We start from the raw sequence: 19,507 nt of genomic DNA, 5'->3' as shown, positions 1-19,507 counted from the left end.
TTAAGTGTATCGTTAGAGTCAGGAAAAAAAAATTATTTTCCAACCTCAACTCTGGCAGAGAGCGAAAAGCTGCCTATATTCTGTTTTCTCAATGTCCTGTATAGGCATTCACACCCAATAATAAGCCCAGTGTAAGGCAGAACAGCCACAGGCATGGCACAGGTTTCATGACATCTGAATATGGAGGGAGGAAATTACTTCATAGAGAGGAAAATATTTTTTTTTTTTGAGATGAAATTTTTTTTTTTTTTTTTTTTTTCTTTTTTTTTTTTTTTTTTTTAATTTATTTATTATTATTATACTGTAAGTTGTAGAATTTACATGTGCATAGCGATGCAGGTTTGTTATATGTATACTTACATTATGTTGGTGTGCTGCCATCAACTCGTCATTTACATCAGGTATAACGGTAATCCCTCCCCTCCCCTCCCATGAGGCCCGATTGTGTGATGTTCCCCTTCCGAGTCCAGTGATCTCATTGTTTAGTTCCACCTATGAGTGAGAACTGTCACGGTGTTTGGTTTTCTGTTCTTGTGATAGTTTGCTAAGAATGATGGATTCCAGCTGCATCCATGTCCTAAAGGACACAAACTCATCCTTTTTATGGCTGCATAGTATTCCATGGTGTATATGTGCCACATTTTTCTTATCCAATCTGTCACCTGATGGACATTTGGGTTGATTCAAGTCTTTACTGTGTGAATAGTGCTGCAATAAACATCGTGTGCATGTCTTTAGAACAGCATAATTTATAATCCTTTGGGTATATACCCAGTAATGGGATGGCTGGGTCATATGGTACATCTAGTTCTAGATCATGAGGAATGCATGTAACCATAATGGTTGAACTAGTTTACAATCCCGCAACAGTGTAAAAGTGTTCCTATTTCTCCCACATCCTCTCCAGCACCTGTCCTGACTTTTTAATGATGCGCCATTCTAACTGGTGAGATGGTATCTCATTGTGGTTTTTGATTTGCATTTCTCCTGATGGCCAGTGATGATGGAGCATTACCTCAAAATAATAAGAGCTGTTATGACAAACCCACATCATACTGGTGGGCAAAAACTGGAAAAATTCCCTTTGAAAACTGGCACAAGACAGGGATGCCTCTCTCACCACTCCTATTCAACATGGTGTTGGAAGTTCTGGCTAGAGCAATTAGGCAAAGAGAAAGAAATCAGGGGGTATTCAGTTAGGAAAAGAAAGAAGTCAAATTGTCTGTTTGCGAGATGACATGATTGTATATTTAGAAAACCCCATTGTCTCAGCCCAAAATCTCCTTAGCTGATAAAAAGCTGGCAGCAAAGAATCTCAGGATACAAAATTAATGTGCGAAAATCACAAGCATTCTTATACACCAGTAACAGACAAACAGAGAGCCAAATCATGAATGAACTTCCATTCACAATTGCTTCAAAGAGAATCAAGCCCTAGGAATCCAACTTACAAAGGGATGTGAGACCTCTTCAAGGAGAACTACAAAACCACTGCTCAGTGAAATAAAGGAGACCTGGGCTCAGGAAGAACATGAATGCTCATGGATAGGAAGAATCAATAAATTGAAATGGCCATACTGCCCAAAGGTAATTTATGGGTCATGCCATCCCAAATGTTAAGCCTGTGAGTTTCTTCGTTGGAAAAACTGCTTTAAAGTTCATGTGGAACAAAAAAAGAGCCCGCATCTCAAGACAATCCTAAGTCAAAAGAGCTCGCTGGAGGCATCAAGCTACCTGACTTCAAACTATGCCTACAGAGCTACAGTAACAAAAACAGCATGGTACTGGTACCAAAACAGAATATAGACAATGGGGCAGAACAGGTCCTCAGAAATAATACCACACATCATACAGCCATCTGATCTTTGACAAACCTGAGAAACAAGAAATGGGAAAAGGATTCCTATTTAATAAATGGTGCTGGGAAGAATTGGCTAGCCATAAGTGAAAGCTGAAACTGGATCCTTTCCTTACTCATATCTGAAATTAATTCAAGGATGGATTAAGGAGACTTAAATGTTAGACCTAATACCATAAAAATCCTGAGGAAAACCTAGGTAGTACCATTCAGGACATAGGCATGGGCAAAGACTGTGTCTAAAACACCAAAAGCAACATTGTAAAACCAAAATTGACAAATGGGATCTCATTAAACTAAGAGCTTCTGCACAGCAAAAGAAACTACCATCAGAGTGAACAGGCAACCTACAGAATGGGAGAAAATTTTACCAATCTACTCATCTGACAAAGGGCTAATATCCAGAACCTACAAAGAACTCAAACAAATTTACAAGAAAAAAAAACAAACAACCCCATCAAAAGTGGGCAAGGATATGAATAGACATTTCTCAAAAGGCATTCATACAATAACAAACACATGAGAGAATATTGATCTTTAACCGACACTAAAATTTCAGCCTGAACAAAATCCCAATGCCCATTGAGATATTTTCACTCCTGTGTAATATTTTTGAAGTGGTGTCTACGTGGTAATTTTCCTCTCCATCCAATGTGTCTGGGCAAATCGTTTAATATATTTTTCTTATCCATTGTTCTGATTTTTTCTCTCCATTCCTGAAGAGATGTATGTGCTCCAGTATCCTTATTTCCAGAGAAGTCCATCCCCAAGGGTTTGCCTTGAAATTAATGAGCCGGCCAGCAAATATGTCCCTTTCCTCAAGTCCCACCTCTTCTCTGAATGCTTTTTCAGCATCTGAGCCCTATGTGATGATACTCTTTTATGGGCACTCCCGTATTTACCTCTCATTGGTTCCCAAATGCCTTTCTTGGGACAGATGGTATCACAATCACTGTGGTCACTCATGAGAAACATAGATCATCAGGCCATACCCCAGATCTGCAGAATCATATACTCTAAGGTTTGGTTCAAGAATCTCTGTTTTAAATAGTCTCTCAAGGCAAGCTGCCTTGACTTCAAGCATCCTCCTCTCTGACTGCTACCCCTTAACTACTCTGCTCACATCCTCTAGAATCCCTGCCCCAGACATCTTTCAAGCACAGAGACCTCCAGCCCACTGACCCACTGATTCTTCCCCTCCCCTCTCACCCTTCATCTCCTCACTTTGCTTCTTACCCATATTAACTATCATGACTTAGCAACATAGATTCTCTAGTCCCTGGTCTCTTTCTCCTTTCTTGTAACTTGCTTAGAAACATTCCAGCTCTGGGTTTGTCTAACCATCTCCCTACTCTGTTGCCTGCACCTGCACTCTAAATATGTCAGAAGAAAACCACAAAACCAGGCCAACTGGTCAAATTTAAATATATCATCATAAATTCACATGGATGGCCCATGCTGATGGAAAAATCCCACCATCCCTCCTCCCTGTCACTATTTCACACTTTTTTTTCCTTTCTCCTTAAGTCTCTAAGCCTCTTCTTCAATTCTCAGAATAGAAGCATTCAGATGAGAAATCCTTCATCTTGCCACCAAAGGTACCGGCAGCCCACCTTGCACCTGCACCCTAGAGCTTTGTTTTCCCACACGCTGTGCTGGGAGCTGCATTCTGCTTCTATGGAAAGCCAGCACCTGCTCTTTTACTTTGGGCCCTGTTTACCCTCCCATCTTCAATAATTTTATCTCTACAATTTCCTTTAGTTTCTCTCCTGTATCATAAGTTTTTTCTCTTTTCCTGATTCTGCCATCAGACAGACATGTCTTCCATATCTTCCATTAAAAAATACTTCTTTGTGCCTGGCACAGTGGCTCATGCCTGTAATCCCTGCACTTTGAGAGGCCGAGGTGGGCGGATCACCTGAGGTCAGGAGTTTGATACCAGCCAGGCCAACATGGTGAAACCCCGTCTCTACTAAAAATACAAAAACACTAGCCAGGAGTATTGGCACATGCCTGTAATTCCAGCTACTTGGGAGTCTGAGGCAGGAGAATTGCTTGAACCAGGGAGGCAGAGGTTGCAGTGAGCCAAGATCACGCCACTGCACTGCAGCCTGGGTGACAGAGACTCTGCCTCAAAAAAACAAACAAAGCTTCTTTGGTCTCGTGTTTTACTCACTCACTACCCCATTTTTTCTGCTTATCTTACAGAAAAACTTTTTGTGAGATTTGACTGAATTGCTGTCTCACTTTTTATATTCCTGTCTCATGCCACTTCAATAGAACTGTTGACTCCAACCACTCTATCCTTGAAACATCATTGACAAAGGTCTCCAATTAGTTTCATCTTAATAGACTGCAAGACCACATCTCTGTTCTTTTACTTACTGCACATGTCATTGACGTGGCTGCAGGGGCCTTTGAAAACAGTATGCTGAGAATAGATAGGGCTCAAGGACAGTATCTCCAACTGAACTTTTAATGAACTCTGTAGGCCCAAGAAGGCGGTAAATAAGAAAAATATGGTAGAAACAAGGTACTGAGTAGAAGGTTACATGTGGGAAAAGAAAAGTTTGTTTTGCATTGCATTCTTTCTGCTGGCGTGAGGTTTATGGAGTATAATAAAGTGAGGCGGAGGCCTCCGGGAGGGCCATGTTCTCTGTGTGTCTTGTCTTTGTGTGTGTTCTTTCATTCTCCACTACCCCCGTATGCCCCCAACAAGTGGCGCAGCGAAGCAGGGTCAGCACGGTGAGTAGGGGAGAACAAGAAGGGGAACCCCTAGAGCCGGGTAAGGCTCAGATATTGTTAAGGGGAACCTTCTTAAGCTTTCATTATGGGAATCGCATCTCTTGGCCCTTGTGAATATTTATGGCTGATGTTTCCAAGGACTGTTGCTGTCTATGGAGTAGAAGTGAAAGAAAAGACTTTGAAGCATTGTTTGCCCATGTTGAACAACATTGTTACTGCCTCAGTATCAGACTAAGTGCAGCCGAAACTTGCAGAATGGTTGGTAGTAAAAACTCTGCTTACAGCCTCCAGTTAGGGGATATTATGCCTCTAAAATTGTGTGGGACCTTGTGTAACTCTATCAATTGTGACATTAGAGTTACTTGAGACTGATCTCGAGTGTGGTAATGTAGCCACAGGAGGAAAGGTATCTGAGGATTTGAAAATAAAATAAAATAAAATAAATCTGAAATGGAGCCCATTTGTGCCAGGGTAGCAAAAGGGGAGAAGAGAAAGCCAGCCTTTCCTTCTTCTAAGGGAAATTCTGACATGCAGTGTATTATGGAAATGCTTCAACAAATATTACAGATATATTCTTCTAATTCACCTTTGCGAAGCTTTCCTGTTTCTTTTCTTTCTCTGCCCTGTTAAAAGAGGATTTTCCAGAGCCTCTAATCCCCCTCAAGCTTCTTTATCTTTGCCTTTACTTGGCAAAGTTGAAGCCTGTTCACATCAGACATACTTTTCTAAATTTATACTAAACACCTGTTTAATATGTTAAAACCAGTGTATATGTATATCTTATTGTTTGTTAAAATATTATGAGTATTTCCAATAGTCAATAAATAAACACATTAATATTAACTATTAATATTAATATAGTATTAATAACCCCAGCTAGGAAATTGTTATGTTATAGGCAGTATAGGTTCCACCAATTTACACTCCAAACAGAAGTTGAGTATTCGAGTTGCTTAACACATTAACTATCTCTTTGATATTTTCTGTGTTTTTAAATTTAACCATTGTATTGTGTATGTAATGATTCTCAATTTGGTATTAATATACATATTTCCTAGTGAGTAATGATGTTAGACATATAGGTTTATTGTCATTTCTTTGTTCTGCTACTTTTGGTTGGGTTATTTTATTCTTTTCTTATTAATATGTTGAGATTCTTTATATTTGGGATATGAGTACATATATATTATATATACTTTTTAATTTAAAAAAAATTTAAGGAGCTGGATCTGCTTCCACTATTTGTGCTTTGCTCCTAATGCTTAGTTTTCTAATGGTGGGTACAATGTCCAATTTAATGCCTTACAAATAATTTAAAAGAAATGAAAGCTGCCATTTCTAACTATGGATCTCAATCTCCTTTTATCCTTGGTCTTCTTTGATGTTTTTCATCAGAAAATTTGATGATTCCTTTATAGACTGGAAGACTTTGGGGAAGGCTTTCTCTTGATCGTTCTCAGTGGTTACAATTGCACAGCTGGTAAAATGAACAAGGCACATGTATAGGCTAGGAAAATATTATGTGTGATCCCCCTGGACCCACTGAGGAACAACTCACAGGCACGGGCCAATATGCTACCTAATGCTCAGGCTGGTTTAGATGATGTTGCCTTTACCTCAAATCAAGACTTTGTTTTAAGGGCCTAAAATAAGGTGGTAGATAACAGGAAAATCTTCCCTTTCCTCCAGGAAGATGTTAATAAGCACAAAATGAACAATATTCAGATTTCTCAGGCCCTTCAGGATGCTGTCTTGAAAATTGGGGTGCTGACCTTGCTTCAAAAAATTTTGTTACAACTTTGTCTTTTAAAAATGCTATGCTGACTGTCAAAAATTGTTAAATCGTTAAAGGCCATTGGGGCCAATTCTAGATAAATATATTAAACTTGTGTTAGTGTTGAGGGGCTATTTATAATGCTCACTATTTGCTGGAGCTTTTGTCTAAAGCCTTAAAGGAAATAAACAAGGGTGTTTGCTTTCAGTGTGGTAAACCTAGACATTTCAAAAAGAATGTCAAAAAATTGAACACTTTTATCCCTCAAGGCAGAAAGCTGCCTCAGAGGTGTACAAATGTTGTGGTAGCTACTCCACATTGACAAATAAATGTCATTTCAAACTGGATAAAAAGTGGAAATTTACTGTCTCCCCTCTCCTGGGAATAGGAGCCGGGGCCCACAGGCTTGGGGCCCCAACAATTTATGCTCACCAGGTCTGAAAGTGTAGTTGGTTTATCAGCTTTACAAAATGAGAAATATAAGAAAGGAAAAGAAACCATTGTAAACTAACTAGGTTTCTTGTAATAAATCACTAAACCAGTCAAAAGGACCAAAAAATACAAGATCAGCATGACTCTGAAGGATGTGAGATTATGGTTCTGCACTCTGTTACATTAAAGAGCTAAAATTAATAGACGTAATATTAACAATAATAACAGTAATACAATAGCCATAGTATACTGAGTACTTACTATGTGTCTATCACTTCTGTGAAAAAATCTTCACTTGCATTTAGTTCTTCCAACATCCCTTTTTAAGACTGACAATTTTTATAATTATTACCATTTTGTAGACAGGAAAACAGAGTTAAGACAGTTTTATAAATGTATCCAAGGTCATATAGCTATTATATTTTGAAAATATGACTTTCTGTCCCTCAGAGCTACATGCTTAACCCTTTCCTCTAGACTGCTCTAGAGCAAAGTACAAAATGGTAGTCATCCCTCCTGGAATAATCGGAGGAAAGAAAAATCAATAACTAAGTAAAGTTGTATCTCAGCACCAGATCCAATCCCCCAATTTCAAGTATCCATTTAGCCTTGGATAGCATCACTGTGTTTTGAAACCAAAACTGCTGAGTATTTTGTGGTCCACCATTTTTACAAAGCAGATACTCTATTGAATAGTGTTACTTAACTGAATTTCTGTACCTGTAATCACCTTATTTGTTTACAAATATTTGTTATTGACTAAATCTGCATACAATACCCAGTGAGCAATGGTCAACATTAAGGAATAAATTCAAGTCCTCCTTAAGGATCTCACACCTACCCAGTTTTCAGCTTTCTTATGTGGCAACTAGCAGAGCCACCGCTGCTGACTTAGTTATTACTCAGCCTTATACTTTTGTCTCCTAATAGAGGAGTATATAAATTAGCTATTAGAGAGTGTGGCCCTTTGGCCAAAAGGACACACATGATGTTACCACAAAATTCCCATTATGGTTCAAGTCTCACAATTTATATGCCTAGAGGCAAGGGAACGATTCTCATTAGGGTTTGGTAGCACAGAAAACTGGTTTTGGGAAACTCTTAGTTTCTTAATCAAAAGCCCTTATGTTCATTGCACACACGAAATAGTTTTAAAGGGTTAATTGATACGTGGTGAATATGTCTATTATTTGTTTAAATTAGAGGCCTATACAATAGGAAAAAAAAAAGACAAGTTGCAGTTATACTCACTGGCTTGGGTGCTGCTTCTGTGGGTTATCAAGACGCAGGAACCTTTTAACCTGTGTTATCCTAAAAGGTTAACAAGGTCAAGTGTTTTTTATTTTTATATTGTTCCTATCAATATTAATTTTGGGAACAAGATCTTTCACAACAATTTGCCAAGCTTTTTAAACATTCCTCATATTTCCTCAGCTGCCAAAAATATGATGTTCAGTACAAGCAATCCTTAAACTCATAGCCACCACTCCTATTTATGTGAAACAGTGACCATTATTTAAAGAAATACTTAGGACTCTAAAAGAGTAAGTCAAAAAAGAAAATGTAATGAGAGGAATATAAAGCCACGATTTTGCATGGAATTCCTGTCTTTGTCTTGTCTTAAAACTATAAATGTTTACATTAAACCTAGGGAAAGTTTACAGCCTGGTCTTCCTAATCCTGCCCTTATCCCACAAAGTTAAAAATTAATGGTCATAGATCTCAAAAATTGTTTTTCTCTATTCAGTTACAACATCTTTTTTCTATTCTAGAAGGAGAGATAGTCACTTGGACAGCTTCCACGTCATTAATCCCTTTGGCTTTACAGGAATCCCAGCTTGTGGAAGAGCAACTTCGTGCTGCTCATTTACATTATATCCTTCCGATGTTCCCTCTTTCCCTTTGTTTATTTCATAATTTTACATTCTCCGGCCAGGAATGATTCATCAGGACCAATCAGCGGCTAAAATGGATCTTTTTGTCCAATAAAACATCTAAACACTTGGCTACTTATATCTATCGCTTAGCTGAACTGATCATCAAAGGACGTATCAACTGTCACAACTTTGGGGAGGAGATCCTTCCTACTCATTCTCACCACTCATAGTCAGATCATTTATCTTCTTGCAACTTGATTCTTGGCAAGAAGCTTCATCAATCTTGAGTTACAGTTTATCCTTATCCCTCGTGCAACAGGGAGAATTGTTTGCTTGCCCTGATGATCTTAATTTTGATTTCCCCTACTACTGGCGTTGTAACATTGTTAGTGATTCCTCAATACAATCGCTTTATGTTACTTATATTTCAGGCCACTTTACCCTCTTGTGCTACTTCTTCTTCTTCAGAAATTCCTTTTCTTTTACATTCTTACTTTGAGCCAACGCCGAAGCTCCTTTATTCATCACTCATCTTCATTCTCATTCTCAACTGCCCGACCATTAGTTCATGGAAATTCACTGATTCACTTAATTCACACTTGTGGTATTGCAGAACAAGAACATGCTCTACATCACACTAATTTGGCCTTCAACGACGGTTTCCTCTCGATGAACTCAGAATAAGTCCTCTTTCTCTTATTCGAGCTTGTCCTTTCTGTGCCTCTTTGAGCATTCCATCCTTCCATCCTGGAGTTAACCCGAGGTACTCGTTAATCAAATTTGGCAAATGGATGTTATACATATTCCTTTCTTTTGGACGCATTAAAGTATGTTCATCATACCATTGATACTTTTTTCTCATTTTCAATGGGCCACCCGCTGCCATCTTGGAGAGCTGATTCTGTTATTACACATCTCTTAGCTTGTTTTGCCATTATGGGTATTCCTTTATACTAAAACTGATAATGCCCCTGCCTATGTCTCTCTATAAATTACAAGTTTTCTTACAGCAATACAATATTCAACATATCACTGGATCCCGGCAACAGTCAAGGCCGCTTACATCATTGAGCACTAAATTTAACTTAAAACTCAACTATTAAAACAAAAAGGGGAATGAGCCCCCAAAACCAGATTTTTTTGAAGGTTAAATCCCTTTCTACCTTAATTTTTTGATTTTGAAGGTTCTTTACCTTAATTATTTTTAACTCAATGGAGACAATTGTAAGACTCTGCTGTCGAACTCATCTTTCCTCAACCCTCGGGTGATAGTCCCTGCTGACAGTTTAAAGGTTTGCATCCCAATGAAGAAGGTAAGCATGTTCAAGGGCAAGTTCTAAAACAGGGACGGGCTATGCTCTTGTCCTTACAGGAGTGGACCTGAGTGGTTTCCTACAAGATGATTGAAACCCTGTTGAAAAGAAAACTGGATTCAGCATGCATGTCTTCTCTCCTTTGTTAGATGTGCCTTGGCTGGGGACTTATTTCTTTTAGTGAGGCTTTGTATGAATATTGACTTATATTCCCTTTCCACCCTTTGTATCAGGAGTCGCTTCTGGGAGAGGCGGAAATTAAGGTTTTCACCAATGACAATACTTGAATGCCATCCCCCTATATAGACAAGGACAATATAGAACGAAACGGAAATTATAAACAACACATACCAATTTGGAGTGGAAGAACTTCCAATATGCATGGGAAATAGTTCTCATTGTCTCCAAAAATCCAGATGAAGCCTGGGCTATTCGCTATAATCATGTTATGTGGCTAAGCAATACTGTTATTATAATCATACTGTATATAGTAATGAAACTATTCCTAGTTCTTTACCTTTTGTCCCATTCCAGAGGTTTCTCCTAATATTGAGGTGCTGGAGTAACTATGTCGTCGGGGAAATAAAACCCGATTTTATTTAGAATACAATGGGATGCAAATAACTGATTGAAGTGTGTACCTGTGATTCTCGTAAATAAAATTTAGTCACATATCTTGAAAATGGCACTGCAAATAAAAGCATTGCTGCTAACAATAATGAAACCTTGGTATGGTGTGAAGGGAGGCCTAACTACAGAGTCATCTTTTGAAGTTGTTAGCTGCAGGCTTATGCCATTAGCACTTTTGTGGGGGGAATATTCTTAATCTTCTAACCCAACTAATTCCTTTCATATTCAGTTATATCGAATACCAATATATTATTGCTTAGAAGTCCTGTAAGCCCCACTCTATTATTAGCAGAGAATTTGATATGGGATAATAATGGGTAAATTGTTAATTGTACAAATACTGCACATTTTTGTCTTGCCTCAATCATTCTTGGTGGCACAACTTTGTTGGGGATATTTATATCCTCAGGCTCATATGAAATTTGGCTACCCGTTAATCTTACGCTTTAATTTCATGTAAAGCACTGGCCTCCTTGTTCCATATTTGGACTTCTTCAGCTGAACCCGCTTGTGCCCTTTGGACTTATAATTGCCTCGTGATGAGTCTCCTTTGTTGCCATTGCCTCCACTGCTGTAGCAGGGCTCGCTTCTTCATCAAAGCATACAAAATGCTGAATTTGTGCAGCAATGGCATGAACAATCTCACCGGGTTATGGTCAACAACGAAACATTGATTCTCAACTTGCTGAAAGATTGGACAACATGGAGCAAGCTGCTGACATGGCTTGGAGATCAGCTCACTGTACTCAGTACTCGGGTAACATTACAATGTGGGTTGGAGTTCCACTCAATTTTGTGTAACTTCTGTGCCTTTTAACATCTCTCAAAAATTGGACTGTAATCCGAAAATTATTAGTAGGCCATAAAAATATTAGTTTGGACATCCAAGAGCTCACTCAGAACATTTCCAAAGCATTTCAACAACAATTACATGTGTTGTCCAACCCTTCAGGAGCTGGGCCAGCCTTGCTGCCTTTAACTCATGGACCCAGATGAAGACACATGGATTTCTACACCCTCTGGAAGTATATTGCTTTGGGCACTTGGTTTGGTTCACTTCTTTGGTGACGATGTCCCCCTCCGCCGCCACCCGCCAAAAACAAAAGAAAAACACAGGAATAAATATGGCTACCTTTTAGGATTGAGGCAAACAAAATTAAAAGGGGAAATGCAGGGCCTTTGAAAACAGTATGCTGGAGAATAGATAGGGCTCAAGGACAGTATCTCCAACTGAACTTTTAATGAACTCCCGTGATGCCAAGAAGGCGGTAAATAAGAAAAAATATAGAAACAAGTGTACTATGAAGGTTACATGTGGGAAAAGAAAGTTTGTTTTGCATTGCATTCTTTCTGCTGATGTGAGGTTTATGGAGTATAAATAAAGTGAGGCGGAGGCTCTGAGTGCGGCCGCCATGTTCTCTGTGTGTCTTTGTCTTTGTGTGTGTTCTTTCATTCTCCACCACCCCCGGTGCGGCCCCCAACATGTGGCTGATACAGTTGGTCATTCTCATCTTCCTTAAAATACTTCCTTTTTTAGACTTCTCAGTTTTCTGGTTTCCCTCCCATGTTACAGATTTCTCCCCATTAATCTTTTGTCATAAATTGAGGAATCATCTTTGATTTCATTCTTTTCTTTATATCCAATATCTAAACTATCAGTACCTTTGGTCAGCATTAAACATTCATCCTAAATCTAACGACTTCTCACCATCCATATTGCTACAGTCCTAGGTGAAGTCACTACCATCTCTTATCTGGACTACTAAAATAGACCTGTTTACTCACTCCAAGCCTTGACCCCTTCAAACCATTCTCCACAAAACAACCACAGTAACCTTGTTTAAAGCATAAATATAATACTATCATTTTCCTACCTAGTTAGAATTCTACTTGGCTTTCTATTTAAATTTTAATTAAATTTAAATTTAAAAACTATTTATTTAAATAGTTAAACTATTAACTAGTTTAGCAAACATCCTACTATGTTCTGTAGGGCTGTCTGTTTACTCATCATTCAGTAAAATCTACTGAGTAGCTAATATGAGCCAGATGTAGTTTTAGATGTTGAATAAACATTACTGAACAAAATTAAATTTTTTCCCTTATGTGGTTCTATATGGAAGACAAATAACTTATAAAAGCTTTTTTTTCTTTTTGAGATGGAGTTTAGCTCTTGTCTCCCAGGCTGGAGTGTAATGGCACGATCTCAGCTCAACGCAACCTCCGCCTTGTGTGTTCAAGCGATTTTCCTGCCTCAGCCTCCTGAGTAGTTGGGATTACAGGCGCCCACCACCACACCCAGCTAATTTTTGTATTTTTCGTAGAGATGGGGTTTCACCACGTTGGCCAGGCTGGTCTTGAACTCCTAACCTTGTGATCCGCCTGCCTTGGCCTCCACTTACAAAGTGCTAGGATTACAGGCATGAGCCACTGTGCCCAGCCTACAAAAACTTTTAATAAGTAATATATATGGGATATTGAATGGTGATATGTGCTCTAAAAAGAAGGAAAGCAGGAAAGACAGCAGGGACTTTGGGGCATAATGGTGGTGCAATTTAAAATAAGGTGACGCAGGAAGACCTTCCTGAGAAGGTGGATGGCAACACTTGGAAAAGCCTCGAAGGAGAAGAGGGGAGAATGGGAATGTCTTGGGGAAGAAAGCTGCAGAAGGAGGCACATCCAGTGGAAGGGTCCCATATGGGGTGAGCCTGTGTTGAGTCAAGACATGGCAGGGAGGCCCGTGATCTCCCACAGTGGGAGCAAGGGAGGTGATTGGAGGACAGAAAGTGGGAGTGGTAACTGAGCAGGCGAGGGTTGGAAGATAGAAAATGTGGGACATTGTCAGCCATGTTGAAAGTCTTGGCTTTAACCTGAGTGAGATCAAAAGCTATTAGAACGTTTTGAACAGAAATGACTAATGTTTAACAGGATCACTCTCAGACCTTACATTAATAGAAGGGGCAAGGTCTAGGTACCACTTAGAAGGCTATTGCAGTAATCCCCTTGAGAAGTGATGATGGCTTCCATCAAGATAGTATCAGTGGAGGTGGAGAGAAATGCTCAGATGCTGGGCACATTTTGAAAGTGGAGTCATAGGGTTTTCTGACAGATTGAATGGAAGGTATAAGAAGAAGGGAAGAGTCAAGGGTGACTCTAACATTTTTAGTCTGAGTGATTGGAAGAGCTGAGTCATCATTAACTATATTGGGGAAGATAGAGAAAGAGCCATTTATTTGGGGAGAGCAGAAATTGTATTTCAGCCATGTTATATTAGGGATACATAGCTACATGATCTAGCTTCTGTCCAACTCCCTGATGAGACCACAGCCCTGGTGACAACTTCCTTGCAGCCTTGTGGGGCCTGCAATAGGAGATACAGCTAAGCAGTGTCCTGATTCCTGACCTACAGAAACTATGAGATAAATTGTTTTGTTCTAAGCCACCTAGAATTATGGTATCATTATACAAAAGAGATAACTAATATAGTGAGTGTGTTGTGTGATTGGTTTGATTTACCAAAGGATTTAATTGTTTTAAAGAGTGATCTCTCCAGTACATTGAAAATTTGATTTTATTTATCAAAATTAAATTTAAAATTTATAAAAATAATACATGGTATAAGATGAGATACACTTGTTTTAGTATCTAAACTTCAGGATTTAGAGAGCTTTTGAAAATATTTTTTCTTTGGAAATCTCCATTGTGTTCATTTTTTTCATGATACTTTTTAGAAAGAATATGCAGTTCTTTAAGTCTGATTCTTTAATCCTGCACATCTCATACTAGTTCACCTAAGGGTAACTAAAAGTACCAGGATAGATGTGGTATATAGTCCTGGAAAATTAATTTTACCTGACAATTTGGGGAAATGCAGATCTGAATTCTTATGACATTAAGATATTTTGAAACATGCATGTGCAAGTAAATTGAGAAGATGGTAACTTATACATGTTAGATAATTCATGAGGAATGAGTGGAAATGTTGGCTGTTTTGAATTATTAGGAAATCTGGTGCTCTTAACCCTCCTGGTAACCAAAGGGGTATGAGGACGAATGATACTTGGCTGGTGTGGGCTGCTATGTGGCACGCTAGAACAGGGACTGCAGTATCAACATTCACAGACACTGGCAGAGGTAGAGTTTGGTTTTTGCTTTTTTTTTGTTGAATGCACTTTTCACTATATAATCAAGTGACTTTTAAAGCATATAATTAGACCAGAAAGCCATTGGCCAACTTTAATCAGCCCAACTCTCTTGTCTTGACTATAATAAGCTGTTTAGTTGACAAGCTTGCAACTGTACTTCAATCTATTTCTTATTGCACTGATTTTGTCCAAATCATAATGTCCTCTTACCAGCAAATTTTGCTTTTTTTTCTTCTTCACAAATTGGTGTCATTCTTTACCTTTTAAAAGGGAAATAACATTCAAAATTCTATTTTCAAATGAAGACAGTAAGTTATGGCTAAAAACAGGGAGTTGGAAGCCTTCACTTGAACCCAGAGGTAATGCCGAAGATCAGACTGGATCAGAGGTCATCAAAGGCGCCACAGCTCACCGGACAGTGCAGATGGGAGCACCTCTCAACCACGCCTGCAAAATCAGTCATCATGGTGGCAGCTGATGCCAAAGTGGAGGGTGTGCTTTGATGCTTATTTAAAATGCTGTTTTAAATTTTGGTGAAAGACTAAGACACATGAGAAAGTCTATATCATTAGCTACATAACACCCATAATGTAAAAATGAGTAATGTTAATTTTGAATAAAATGCTTGTAAACTGAAGAGAGATGAGTCTCCATGAGGACCATACAATGAGAAGTACCGTGAAATAAACAACTTTTAAAAGCGTATTCAGCTTAACTTCCTATAAGGTTAGTTACAGCAATTCTCTCTTAGGCTCCTCTCATTAAAATGAGACCATGGGATGAAATCTTGAATCTGTTTTGGGTCTCAAATGGCTGCTAAGCTGAAAGAAGACAATTGTTAAAGAACCCTTTCATATGACGCACTTTACATGCTCAACAGACATATTTAAACAGCTGGTTGAGAGACTGGCGGTGACCTGGTTCCTTCTATTACAGATGGCTGGAGGCAAGGGCATGAATAATATGCTTGCTTTATTCATCTCAGGTTATCAGATCTATAATGATGTTGTCTGTGAAGATGCTAACTTAAAAAGAACTTTTGGCAACATAACTGGTGAAGACATTCTCAACAAGATGTATGAGATATTTAGCAGGCACTGTATCAATTACAAAAAAAAAAAAATGTACGGCCATGTGCACAGATGGAGCTAAATCTGGAAAGGCACAGCTGAGAAGAGGAATACCTCACACCAAGGCTGTGAGCACATCCAGGAAAAGACCAGCCGCCGCCAGATCTCTTCCCAAGACACCTCACCTCAGGAAGTTTGTCACTATCTCAATGTGTCTGACTGGGGGTGCCGGGACACACAATGATGACTTTTCTTTAAAAATTGCTTAAAATTCTCATTTTTAAAAAACATTTGTCAGAAAACCAGAAATGTCTTTGAAAGCTGACTGGAATGCACAGATGTAATCTGGCTTAGCCAAAGGAAAGTGTTCGTCAGAATTTATTTTTCCTAAATGGACATCAGGAGTGTAATATTGATGACTCATCAGCGTGCTTCATGTCACATTATCATCTTTAATTTACCATAAACCATTTTTATGTTGTTTATTTAAATAAATATATATTGAAGTACATGTATCTTTATTTACATCTATATATTTCCTTTTTTTTTTTTTTTTTTTTGAGACGGACTCACTTGGCCACCCAGGCTGGAGGATAGTGACTCAATCTCAGCTCACTGCAACCTCCACCTCCCGGGTTCAAGAAATCCTCCCACCTCAGCCTCCCAAGGAGCTGGGATGACAGGCGTGCGCTATCATGCCTGGCTAATTTTTGTGTTTTTAGTAGAGATGGGGTCTCACCATGTTGGCCAGGCTGGTCTCAAACTCCTGACCTCGAGTGATCTGCCGGCTGTGGCCTCCCAAAGTTCTGGGATCACAGACGTGAGCCACCGCGCCCAGTCTGTTTTTTGTTTGGAGATGAGGTCTTGCGATGGTGCCCAGGATGATCTCCAACTCCTGGGCTCAAGCCACCTTCCCACCTCAGCCAGAAAATGTATTTTAATAATGTGATGAACAGCTGTGAACTCACTATCCAACCCAAGAATGCAACAAGAATAACCCATAGCTACCAATCAGCTTTTCTCGATCCCATTACTCTGCCTCCCCTTCAGCATCAAAAATTTTGTTGATTCTCTGCTTTAACAAAGCACACATTTAACAAATGCATAAATATGCATATCTAAAGCACAGCATTTGGTTTTGGTTGTAAAATTTATAAAACTTGTTTTATATGTAGTCTTCTCAGTACTTCCTTTATTCACTCAATGTTGCACTGAGCATCTTCTATTTCTTTCAGGTAGCTGTAGCTCATTTTCACTATGATATGATATTTTGTTGTGTGAACATACTGTGATTTATTATTCATTTTCCTCTCAATATGCTTTTCGGACTAGGTATTTGGCTATTATAAATGTTCTTGACCGGGCGTGGTAGCTCACACCTGTAATCCCAGCACTTTGGGAGGCCGAGACGGGTGGATCACGAGGTCAGGAGATTGAGACCATCCTGGCTAACACGGTGAAACCCAGTCTCTACTAAAAATACAAAAAATTAGCCGGGTCTAGTAGCGGGTACCTGCAGTCCCAGCTACTCGGGAGGCTGAGGCAGGAGAATGGTGTGAACCTGGGAGGCAGAGAATGCAGTGAGCCAAGATCTCGCCACTGCACTCCAGCCTGGGTGACAGAGCGAGACTCTGTCTCTCAACAAACAAAAAAACAAACAAACAAATAAATAAATAAATGTTCTTATACATGTCACCTGGTGTTCATGTGAAAGGTTTTCTTCTGGGTTAAACTGGGGTTGCGGGGTGTTAAGGTGTTTAGCCGAACAAAACAATGACAAACCGTTTTCAAAAGTGATTGTGTCAGTTTACCTCCCCACCAGCCATGTGGATCATGTTGATCCATGTCCTCTTCAAATCTTTGTATAAGGAAACTCATTAATTTTTTGCCAGCCTGCTGGATGCAACCTGACATCTCACTGTGGTTTCAATTTTTGTTTCTCTGATTTCTGATGAGACTGAATATCTCTTCATATATTTTTTTGGTCACGGGTTCCAAAAATTATCAATTTATTGCCTCTAAGTTCCAAATTCATTCTTCATTGCCTACTTTGTGACAATGGAGTCAGAATTTACTTTTCTTACATTTTTTAAATGCTTATTAATTTATTTTTTTCCTAAACAATTTACTTTTCCTGGACCCTGTAAACTTTCTGTTCTGTCTTACCAGTATTTCTGTACTCCAAGATCAGAAAATATTCACTTCTGAATATTGGTAAATATTCTTTACCAATATTGTGTTTCAATTTTTTTCTCTCCCATATGATTAACATTTTTTTCCTAATTTCTTTTATTTAAATGTTTCTCTTATATATATGGGAGAAATACATATTCATATATGTGTATATATATTATGTATATATACACACACAAAGTTCTATATTCATGGTAATACTTCTGAGTTTTTAATGTGTTTCATTGGTCAATTTGTTTATTTCTGTAGTTTTATTATATTTTATAGCTTTTAAAATATTTTCACCAAGGAGTAACATTCATCTGCTGCACAAGATGCAGTAATCTAAAATGTACAGTTTAATGACTTTAACATTTGCTTTCACTCATGTAACCACCACTCATATTAAGTTATGAAACATTTCTATTAATTCATAAGGCTTCTTTTAGCCCCTTCCAGGTTTATATTCCTTCTCTCAGATATAACTACTATCCTGACAGTTTTCATCATAGATAAAATTTTCTGTTTTTAAATTTCATATAAATGGGAGCATACAATATATTCCCTTTTAAGTCTGCCTTCACTCACTCATTGTTGTAACATGCAGCCGTAGCTTATTATCTTTTATTGAGTAATGTAGTTCATTGTACAAATATTCCACAATTTGTTTATTTGTTCTCCTGTTGCTAGACATTTTGGCTGTTTTCAGTTTGGGACTGGTGTGATAAAAAGGCTGCAGTGAGTGATAATGTACATTTCTATTAGAGGACACATGCACACATTTCTCTTTGATACATACCTAGGAGTGGAATTGCTGTATCTAAGACTATTTGACAGTTTCTACTAATGTTAAATGTACATTTATGGAAATGTTTCTACTAATGTTTAACAGTAGAAACTGTCAAACGGTCCTATAGAAATAGTCTTATAGTCAAATATAAAATGTTTCGCTAATGTCTAACATTAGTAGAAACTGTCAAATAGTCTTCCAAAGTGGTTGTATCATTTTATACTTATATATGGAATGTACGAGGGGTCCAGTTTCTGCAAATCCTCAGTAATACTTGATATTGTATATCTTTTAAATTTTAGTTATTCTGGTGCTTAGGTAGTAGTATCTGATAGTGATAGCTACTTACTAAGTCCTGATATTTGGCAAGACAGATCCGTAACTTGGCTTCTTTATTCTTCTCCTACAAAACAGTCATGATTATTTTGGACCTCTGCTCTTCTGTATACATTTGAGATTTGGCATATTTAATCCCACAAAAAGACTTGTGGAATTTTTACTGTAGTTACGTTGACTCTATACATTATTTTATGAACAAAATATATTTATATGATACCTTGTCTTTCTTTTCATGAACATGTGGTATCTCTCCATTTGTTAAAATTTTTTTCAATAAAGTTTTATAATTGTATACATATGGGTCTTCCATTTATATTACTTTATCTTCTTAGGTACTTTGTAATTTTTGTTGCTATTGTGAA

At 38.3% G+C, this 19,507-nt stretch overlaps 1 long non-coding RNA gene across 1 annotated transcript in view; it reads left to right on the top strand.

Annotated features, from left to right (window-relative positions):
• The window catches only part of LOC108583465, a 63,893-nt gene that overhangs the window by 15,761 nt on the left and 28,625 nt on the right, over nt 1–19,507 (top strand). The gene's annotated exons all lie outside the window — the stretch shown is intronic.

Source organism: Papio anubis, chromosome 1, assembly GCF_008728515.1.
Source record: "Papio anubis isolate 15944 chromosome 1, Panubis1.0, whole genome shotgun sequence".
Lineage (NCBI taxonomy): Eukaryota > Metazoa > Chordata > Mammalia > Primates > Cercopithecidae > Papio > Papio anubis.
Note: the sequence above shows the minus strand (reverse complement) of the source record. Positions and strands in the feature narration are given on the sequence as shown.